Here is a 9,937-nt window from a genome sequence, read left to right on the forward strand (position 1 = left end):
CAATGGGTGTCTTTGTGAGAAGAGAAGAGACAGCAGGAGTGCACACAAAGAGGAAAGGCCACGTGAGGACACAGCCAGAGGTGGCCTTCTGCACACCAAGGAGAGAGGCCTCGGGAGAAACCAACCCTGCCAACATCTTGATCTTGGACTTCCAGCCTCCAGAACTGTGAGCAAATACATTTCTGTTGTTTAAGCCCCCAGGTCTGTGGTATTTTATGATAGCAGCCCCAGTTGATTAGTACCGACAGTCAATGGCTACAGGGGACGATTCTGTCAGTACACTAAGCTGTGGGCAATGGTGCCACAGAACACATGGGGGGCACCTTTAAAGAGCTTCAAATTAATGCCAAGATTTGCAGGGAACGTTGTTTTCATGTTGGGACAAATACAGATAAATTATGGGATACAATGCACAATTCACTTGACCTTTTTTTTTTTTGAGATGGAATTTCCCTCTTGTTGCCCAGGCTGGAGTGCAATGGTGCGATCTCGGCTCACCACAACCTCTGCCTCCCAGGTTCAAGCGATTCTCCTGCCTCAGCCTCCTGAGTAGCTGTGATTACAGGCATGTGCCACAACGCCCGGCTAATTTTGTATTTTTAGTAGAGGTGGGGTTTCTCCATGTTGGTCAGGCTGGTCTTGAACTCCCGGCCTCAAGTGATCCACCCGCCTTGGCCTCCCAAAGTGCTGGGATTACAGGTGTGAGCCACTACACGCGGCCCGCTTGACTTTTTAAGCAAAGAATAATATGACAAAGACACGCATCCTGCAGCAGTATTCTCCATCGTATCAGTTTGTGTTCAGCCAGGAAAATCGGCACTCCAGTGCAGCAAGCTGGTTCCACAGGTGCTAAGGGACTTACAGCGCAGGAAGCCATTGCTACTTCTAGGGTGAGGAAGACACAGTAGGAGATGACGTTGCGGGGCTCCTGAAGACAGGGTTCTGTGTTAGGGGATGGAGGTGATGAGGGAAGCTGGGACCAGGAAGGGAGATGATGTCCAACTAGAGATGGAACTGTGCAGGAGACACTGCCTTTGCAGGACATGGGGCCCTTGCAAGAGGAGGAACGCCCCCTTCCTCCTGGCTCCCACACTCCAGTGTTCTGCAGTGCCCCCAACAGCCAGAGAGCAAGGGAGATGGGGAAATGTGGTTCCCAACCAAACAGGCCAGAGCAGAGCGTGGGGGAGTGAGGACAAGTGGGCCCGCAGGCTGCAGGTGGGTACACTGTGGTGAGAACGGTACCACAGGAAGCATCCGCGTAAGGGACTTTCCTAGTGCTGACGCCTACGTTAGGGGTGAGGGGTATCATCATGAGTGGATGAGGTTTCTTCTTCAGCCTCTTTCCCTTCGACATGGAGAAACTACGATCTCTCTGTGTGCTTGGCTCTGACTTCATGATCATGGGAGAGCCTGGCTGCTCTGGCTGTGGCCATTTCCAGCTCCCATCCCCCCTCGTCACGGCAGGACAGGAGGGTTCTTCATTACCCGGGAACGGCCGTGACGGTCACCTGCCCTAATCGTCCTCTCATCCCCAGGCCGCTGCTGACTCCTGGAGGCTCCCGGGCTTCTCTGGCACTCTGTGCCTTTGTGGCTGTTCCCCAGCGGATCCCCCAGCCGCTCCTGCCTGTCTACAACCTACTTATGCTTCCAAGCCTGGTAGTGGACGTGGCCCTTCCTTCCTCCAGGCTGCTTCGGCGTGCTGTTTTACCCTGTGCTTGGCGCTGACATTCATCCTCCTGCTATTGGACTGTGTCACTGACAAGGCTGTTTAATCCACTGACACGAAAGCCCCGGAGGCAAGGACTGTGCCTGTTTTTATCCCTGTAGCCTCCACCAGGCCAAGGAGTGCCCTGCACTAACACACAACCAGAGTCTATCAAAACGAAATTGGGGGCATTTTGTATGATTTTTCAGAGAATGGGTCATTTTCACAAATTTTTGTGCCAAGACAGAAAGACCCAAGTGTAGAATGTACCACTGTTGTAGGTAGTAGCTGCAGTTGTCACAGTATCTTGAACCTAAATACATTGTCTTTCTTTTTTTTTTTTTTTTTTTTTTTGTGAGGTGGGATGAACAGATTCTGGCTCTGTCGCCCAGGCTGGAGTGCAGTGCTGCGATCTCGGCTCACTGCAGCCTCTGCCTCCCGGGTTCAGGCGATTCTCATGCCTCAGCCTCCCGGGAAGCTGGGATTACAGGCACACGCCACCACGCCTGGCTAATTTTTGTATTTTTAGTAGAGACAGGTTTCACCATGTCAGTCAGGCTGGTCTCAAGTGATCCACCTGCCTCGGCCTCCCGAAGTGCTGGGATTACAGGCGTGAGCCACCGCACCTGACCGCTTAATATTTTTATAAAAATGACATTACTTTTTAAGATCGTTGAGCTCAATTCTAAGGAAAATGCTTACTGAACTACCTGAGAGGCACAGTGCATCATGGTCCCCTGGAGGCCTCTTCAGTCCCCACTGCAGAGCCCAGTGCTCAAGTGCACGGCTCTCAGGCCCTCCCAGCACCACCCTGCCAAGGCAAGCTGGCATGCTACTTTCGGAGAACAGGAGAAGCTAGGGAGAATGAGGCAGCCAGGGAGGCTCCCCTTTTCTCTGACTTAAGTTTCTTCTACCCTGTCAGGTTGATCTCTTCCCTGCTCCTAGCATTTGATCATCCCCTTGGAACCAGGTTAATTGCTTTTGGGGCTTTTTGCTTGTTCAGATAACAGTCTGGTATCATCTTCAAAGGCCAAATGTCTGGAAGAGAAACAAGATGACTTCTAATAATTTACCAGCCTCTGCCTCTGATTAAGAATTCTGGACACTCTAACTTATGGGGCCTGTTATTAGGAAGCTCAAAGTTTTAGTTAGAAAGGGTGAGGAGATTTGTGCATTAAGAAGGGTTTAGCAGTTACTCTTAGTTTTCTCTGGGAACACTCTAGTATGTAAGAAAAGAAAAAATATATAAAAGGGGCTAAGAAGTGTCTGACCCAATGGGTATTTTATTTGTTTGTTTGCATTTTAAGTTGTTGTTGTTGTTGTTGTTGAGACAGAGTCTCACTCTGTCACCCAGGCTGGAGTGCAGTGGCACAGTCTTGGCTCACTGCAACCTCTGACTCCTGTCAAGTGATTCTCGTGCCTCAGCCTCCCAAGGAGCTGGGACTACAGGTGCCCACCATCACACCCAGCTAATTTTTTTTTTTTTTGTATTTTTTGGTAGAGATGGAGTTTCACCATGTTGGCCAGGCTGGTCTCAAACTCCTGACCTCAAGTGATCCTCCTGAATAGGCCTCCAAAAGTGCTGGGATTACAGGTGTGAGCCACCGTGCCCAGACCTGAGGTTTTTGTTTGTTGTTTGTTTGTTTTCTAATTTTGAAGTGAAAGAGCAGTGTCTGGGTGACAGTCTCATTACTCCCCGTTTTTGTTGTTGTTGTTTTTGAGACAGAGTCTCACCTTGTCACCCAGGCTGGAGTGCAGTGGCGTGATCTCAGCTCACTGCAACCTCTGCCTCCCAGGTTCAAGCAATTCTGCCTCAGCCTCCCGAGTAGCTGGGATTACAGGCATACGCCACCATGCCCGGCTAATTTTTGTATTTTTAGTAGAGACGGGGTTTCACCATGTTGGCCAGGCTGATCTCGAACTCCTGACCTCAAGTGATCCACCTGCCTTGGCCTCCCAAAGTGCTGGGATTACAGGCGTGAGCCACTGCGCCCGGACCCCATTACTCACTTTTAAGAGTTCCCTTATCAGCAAAGAAACACCAAACTCACCACGATAGTGTAGGAAGCTGGTTCGAGATCAATTGTCTTTGTGTGTTGATCTGGAAAATATATCAGACAACTTAGCTGGAGAATGAAGGTAGTATTTTCTACTGCTTTCTCTGGGGTGTTCTAGACACTGGCACTGGAAATAGCGTTGGTGTCCTGAAGAGCCTTGCACAGTAGGGAGCCCTAATGTTTGCTGATAAACAAATTCCACTGTGATTTGTTGGGGGTATATTTCCCGTCTTCTTTACTCTGCAATCAGCCGAAAGTATGCCGGCGATGGCTGTTGACTAGCAGTAGCTAACAGTGCCTAAGACTTTTTCTCTGGAATCAGACTGCCTGGTTTGAATCCTGGGTCCACCAATGAAGAGCTGCAGGACCTGGGGCAAGTTGCTCTTAACGCTTGTTTCCTCTCCTGTGTGTTCTAATATTTTGAATAGAGAGTACTAACTAACAGGAAGAGAGCACATCAGACCTTCCCCACCATGGCCCAAGAATGTGGAATCACATTCTTGTCAATCTTGTCAGCTCACGGAGTATGAGCAGTTATCTATTGCTGTGTAACAGATGATTAGAAATTGAGCTTCAAGGCCAGGCGCAGTGGCTCACGCCTGTAATCCCAACACTGGGAGGCCAAGGCGGGCAGATCACCTGAGGTCAGGAGTTTGAGACCAGCCTGGCCTATGTGGTGAAACCCCGACCCTATTAAAAATACAAAAATTAGCCAAGCATAGTGGTGGATGCCTGTAATCCCAGCTACTCGGGAGGCTGAGGCAGGAGAATCGCTTGAACCTGGGAGGCAGGGTTCCAGTGAGCCAAGATTGTGCCATTGCACACCAGCCTGGGCGACAGAGCGAGACTCCGTCTCAAAAAAAAAAAAAAAAAAAGAAAGAAAGAAAGAAAGAAATTGAGCTGCTTAAAACAATAATTATTCATTTTTTCTCTGTTTCTAAGGGTCAGGAATCCAGGCATGGCTTAGGTGGCCTCTCCTTAGGTTGCAGTCAGATGTGAGCCAGAGTTTTAGTCCAATCTCGGAAGTGACATCTCATCACTTTCTCCCCTCTCGTCAATGAGGCGTTTGAGCCCCAGAAAGATGAGGTAATATTCGCCTAATCACCTCCATCTTCTCCTTGCAAAGCTGACTGACCATTTTCTGAAGACAGTTCTGCAGGGTAGAGATAAGGTTTCAGGTGCCTGGGGTGTGGCAGAGGGAAGAAGGAAAGGGGAATGCCGTTTTGCGGCTGAGCTGTGGCCCAGAGCTGGGCCAGACAGCGAGCTCTGTCTCAAAAAAGAAAACAGGTATCTTACAGGGGCCGGGGCAGGCAGGTAATATAAATGTTTGAGGGCTGGCTGGGAACTCTCATAAACCAGAGCCCGTGTCCCATCCAGTGCAGTGGCCGACCACAGTTGCATGTGGGGAAAGGACAGCTACAATGCTGCCAGATTTCTCAGTTCTCTCAGAGAGGCCAAAAATCGGGATATTGTGTAAAGTACTCTAATTTTTAAAGTTCAGTAATGGATCAGAAGAACTTTAGCAATAAGAGAGAAGTAGGAAACTAGGGTTCAAATCCTGTCTCTTTTTTTTTTAATTTTTTATTTTTTTGAGTCAGGGTTTTGGCTGTGTTGCCCAAGCTAGAGAACAGTGGAGATTGTAGCTCACTGCAGCCTCCAATTCCTGGGCTCAAACAGGAGCCCCACTATATATATAGATCTATCTATCTATCTATCTATATAGATCTATCTATCTATCTATCTATATAGATCTATCTATCTATCTATCTATATAGATCTATCTATCTATCTATCTATCTATATAGATAGATAGATAGATCTACCTTTCTATCTATATAGATAGATAGATCTACCTTTCTATCTATATAGATAGATAGATCTACCTTTCTATCTATATAGATAGATAGATCTACCTATCTATCTATATAGATAGATAGATCTACCTATCTATCTATATAGATAGATCGATTGATCTATATATATATATAATTTTTTTTTTTTTTTGTAGAGACAGGTCTCACCATGTTGCCCAGGTTGGTTTTGAACTCTTAGGCTCAAATGATCTTCCTGCCTTGGCCTCCCAAAATGCTGGGATTACAGGCATGAGTCACCACGTCTGGTCCAAATCCTGGCTCTTATTAGCTGTGTCCTTGGGCAAATTACTTAACTTCTCTGTGCCTAAATTTTCTCATCAGTAAAAGAAGCTATTAATAGTGCCTACTTTATGATGCTATTATGAGGATTAAATGAATTCATAGTAAATGCTACATGTGTTTGTTAAATAAATAATATTTAAAAATTTAAATACAGGCCGAGCACTTTGGCTTACGCCTGTAATCCCAGCATTTTGGGAGGCCGAGGTGGGTGGATCACTTGAGGTCAGGACTTTGAGACCAGCCTGGTCAACATGGTGAAACTCCATCTCTACTAAAAATACAACAATTAGCCGGCTGTGGTGGCGCATGCCTGTAGTCCCAGCTACTCAGGAGGCTGAGACATGAGAATCGTTTGGACCTGGGAGGTGGAGGTTGCAGTGAGCCGAGATCAAGCCACTGCACTCCAGCCTGGGTGATAGGACAAGATTCTGTCTCAAAAAGGAAAAAAAAAATTAATGTAGACCAAAGAAAACACATCTGGGCCAATATCCAGCTCTTAGGGCACCAGTGTGCAATCTCTGGCTTAAATACATGTGTATGTACGCATGTATACATGTGCCTGCACGCATGTGTATGTATACATGTGTATGTATGCATATGTATGTGTGCACGAAGATGTATGTATGTATGTGTGTAAGCACGCACACATGCACATATATATACACATGGATGTATATGCATATACGCACACGTACATATGTATATGCATGTGTGTGTACTTATTTATGCATGCACATGTATGCATATGTACACACTGGCCTTGCTCTTGAACACAAGCCCAAGTTTCAGCTCTTTACAGTCTAAAGTGCAGGCCATCTCCTGACGAGGCTGTCTGCACTCAGGCGTTCCCGCGCTCTTCTCCCCTTCACTCTCGCTCCTACCTCACCCCTACTTCGTGCCTGCCTCCTACAAAGCCCCACAATACCCTTGGCCAGGACAATTGGCTGGACCCCTGCTCAGAGAACCTCACACACCAGTCTCCGTGAACATGAAAAGCTGGCTGGAAAAGGGACGGACTTGGGGACATGTTCTTCTGTTGGACCACACTTCAAGGATGTGATGGAGCTTGAGGAGACACCTGTGCAGTCACGTTGTCTCAAACCAACAGCTTTGCAGAAACTCAGTAATGACAACCAGACAGTGTGGCAGAGTGGCGGGAGCAGGCAGTTTGGATTCAAACATGTGTGGGCTCAACTCCAGGCTCTAGTACCTACTGTCTGTGTGGCCTTAGTCACCTCATCTATAAACAGGGGACAACAGAATCTACCTTACTGTGCAGATAACATTTTTATGAAGTGCCTCTAACCTGGAATGGCATCAGTAATCGTGGCAGGGACTATGACAGACCCAGTTCTACCATTTCTTCGTCCGAAATCTCTCTTGGATTTTTCCTTCTCATTACTCCCGGGCCTGGCCTCACCTGCGGGTGCCTGAGTCTCTGACCCTGTCTTCTGGCAGCTCTCCTGCCAGAGGTGGGCTCTGCCCCACTCAACACCACCTTCCCCTGTCTTTCAGCTCTGTCCATGTGCAGCCAGACCAACCTTCCTTGGTCGCCTCTCTATTTCGCCAAGCCACTTTCGGGTTGTCATGCTGCCTGCCAGTTGCCTGTGGCACTGGGCACAATGCCTCTGTGCTGAGCCTCTCACAGCCTTAGCCTCCTCCTCAGCATCCCTGGCCCACACATTCCCATCTGGACAACCCACCTCTTCACTGCCCTCCAATTCCTGGGCTCCTGTCTTTTTTTTTTTTTTTTTTGAGACGGAGTCTCGCTTTGTCCCAGACTAGAATGCAGTGGCACGATCTCGGCTCACTACAGTCTCTGCCTCCCGGATTCAAGCAATTCTTGTGCCTCAGTCTCTGGAGTAGCTGGGATTACAGGCACCAGCCACCATGCTCAGCCAATTTTTTTGTATTTTTAGTAGAGACGGCGTTTCACTATGTCGGCCAGGATGGTCTCGATCTCTTGACCTCGTGATCTGCCCGCCTCGGCCTCCTAAATGCTGGGATTACAGGCAAGAGCCACCGCCCCCAGCGGCTCCTGCTTATTATCCCTACTGGCTGCGATGTGGTGCTCCACCCTCCTTGAAGGAAATCACATTGCCTGTTAAGGCCCAGGCTGGATCCCACCCACATAGCCTTCTTTTACCACTGTAGCTCAACTCAGTGCAACCTATGTTTACTGAGCAACTGTTATGTTCAAGGAACTGTGATTAGGAAGGTCATAAAGTGGGACAGCTGGGGGTAGTGGCTCACGCCTGTAATCCCAGCACTTTGGGAGGCTAAGGCAGGTGGATCACCTGAGGTCAGAAGTTCAAGACCAGCCTGGTCAACATGGTAAAACCCTGTCTCTACTAAATATACAAAAATTGGCCGGGCGTGGTGGCGGGCACCTGTAATCCCAGCTACTCGGGAGGCTGAGGCAGGAGAATCGCTTGAACCTGGGAGGCAGAGATTGCAGTGAGCCGAGATCACGCCATTGTGCTCCAGCCTGGGCAACAAGAGTGAAACTTCGTTCCAAAAAATAAATAAATAAATAAAGTGGGACAGAATACAACGTTTTGTCTTCCTAAGGAAGGAAAAAGATATTTTTAAAGTGGCACTTGAGCTGGGATTAAAAGAAGGGTCAGGATAGGCTGGGCACAGTGACTCACGGCTGTAATCCCAGCACTTTGGGAGGCCGAGGAGGGCGGATCACCTCAGGTCAGGAGTTCGAGACCAGCCTGACCAACATGGAGAAACCCTGTCTCTACGAAAAACACAAAATTAGCTGGGTGTTGTGGTGTATGCCTGTAATCCCAGATACTTCAGGAGGCTGAGGCAGGAGAATCGCTTGAACCCGGGGGGCAGAGGTTGCAGTGAGCCGAGATCGCGCCATTACACTCCAGCCTGGGTAACATGAGCAAAACTCCGTCTCAAAAAAAAAAAAAAAAAAAAAAGAAGGAGGGTCAGGATTTTTCTAGGGTGAGGTGGGAAAGGTAGAAAGAACACAGTGGGCCTGTTTGGTTGGATTAATCTTCAGCTGTCTTTTACAAGAAATGCATCCCTCCACGTGCCCCTGTGCACAGGGAAGGGCTGCAACCGCCATGTCTGTGCTAAAACTCTGTCCTCCCTGGCCGTAAGTGACACCAGGCACAAGCTGCTACTCAGATCTTCTTACCTGTGAACTTGGAATTGGGGTTCATGGGTGCTGGTTACTCTCTACAACTGAAGATTTAAACTTGGGGATCTAGGACAGGAGCCTCCACCATGTGCCAAGCATGCGGGAGAGGGAGGACGGAACCCAGGCTCACAGTAGAGAAGAGGAGGCCTTCGCCCCGTGGAGACCGTGAGCATTTCTCGGGTTCCAATTTGTTCCTTGTGAAGCCTGACCAGATGTTCCACCATTGGTTTTATGAGGTTTACTCATATCCTTATAATGAGCTTTCCCCTTTTTTTGTTTTATCCGTGTGTGTTTCAGTTACTAAAAACTAAAAGTGTTTGACCAAGACCCAGAGCCCTAAACATCGGAATTTATGAAAAGAGGGGGCTCTGAGACACCCCTTTAACCACAGTACAGTGTGGGAAGTACCTGGACATCAGGCTGGAAGGGCAGGTTGTAGACACATTGTGGAGGCCCTTACATGCCTTCTATTCAAAGTGAGATAGTATTGTTCACTGTGAACTAAGAACTATGGAGGTTTTGTGCAGATGAGTCATTCACAGCTTCAGAGGTGTGCTGAGGAGAGCAAAGTCTGGATGGGGGTCCTCAGAGCTTGGATTCGATACCCATCTGGTAAATGGCAGCATTTTCTGGCTACATTTCTAGACCTTGGTCAAATTACCTAACCTCTTTACCTTAAGTTTCTGCATTTATAAAATGAGAATATTAATGCTTAGCTCATAGATTTGGGGGAAAATTATATGAAATAATAAGTCGGCAAATACTAAGCACTCAAATGTTAACTGTTATTATTTTTATTTCTCTAAATTCCTGTGACACTTACTGCCAATACCTACACATTAGCCTTACTTATTTTTGA

Source organism: Pongo pygmaeus, chromosome 23, assembly GCF_028885625.2.
Source record: "Pongo pygmaeus isolate AG05252 chromosome 23, NHGRI_mPonPyg2-v2.0_pri, whole genome shotgun sequence".
Lineage (NCBI taxonomy): Eukaryota > Metazoa > Chordata > Mammalia > Primates > Hominidae > Pongo > Pongo pygmaeus.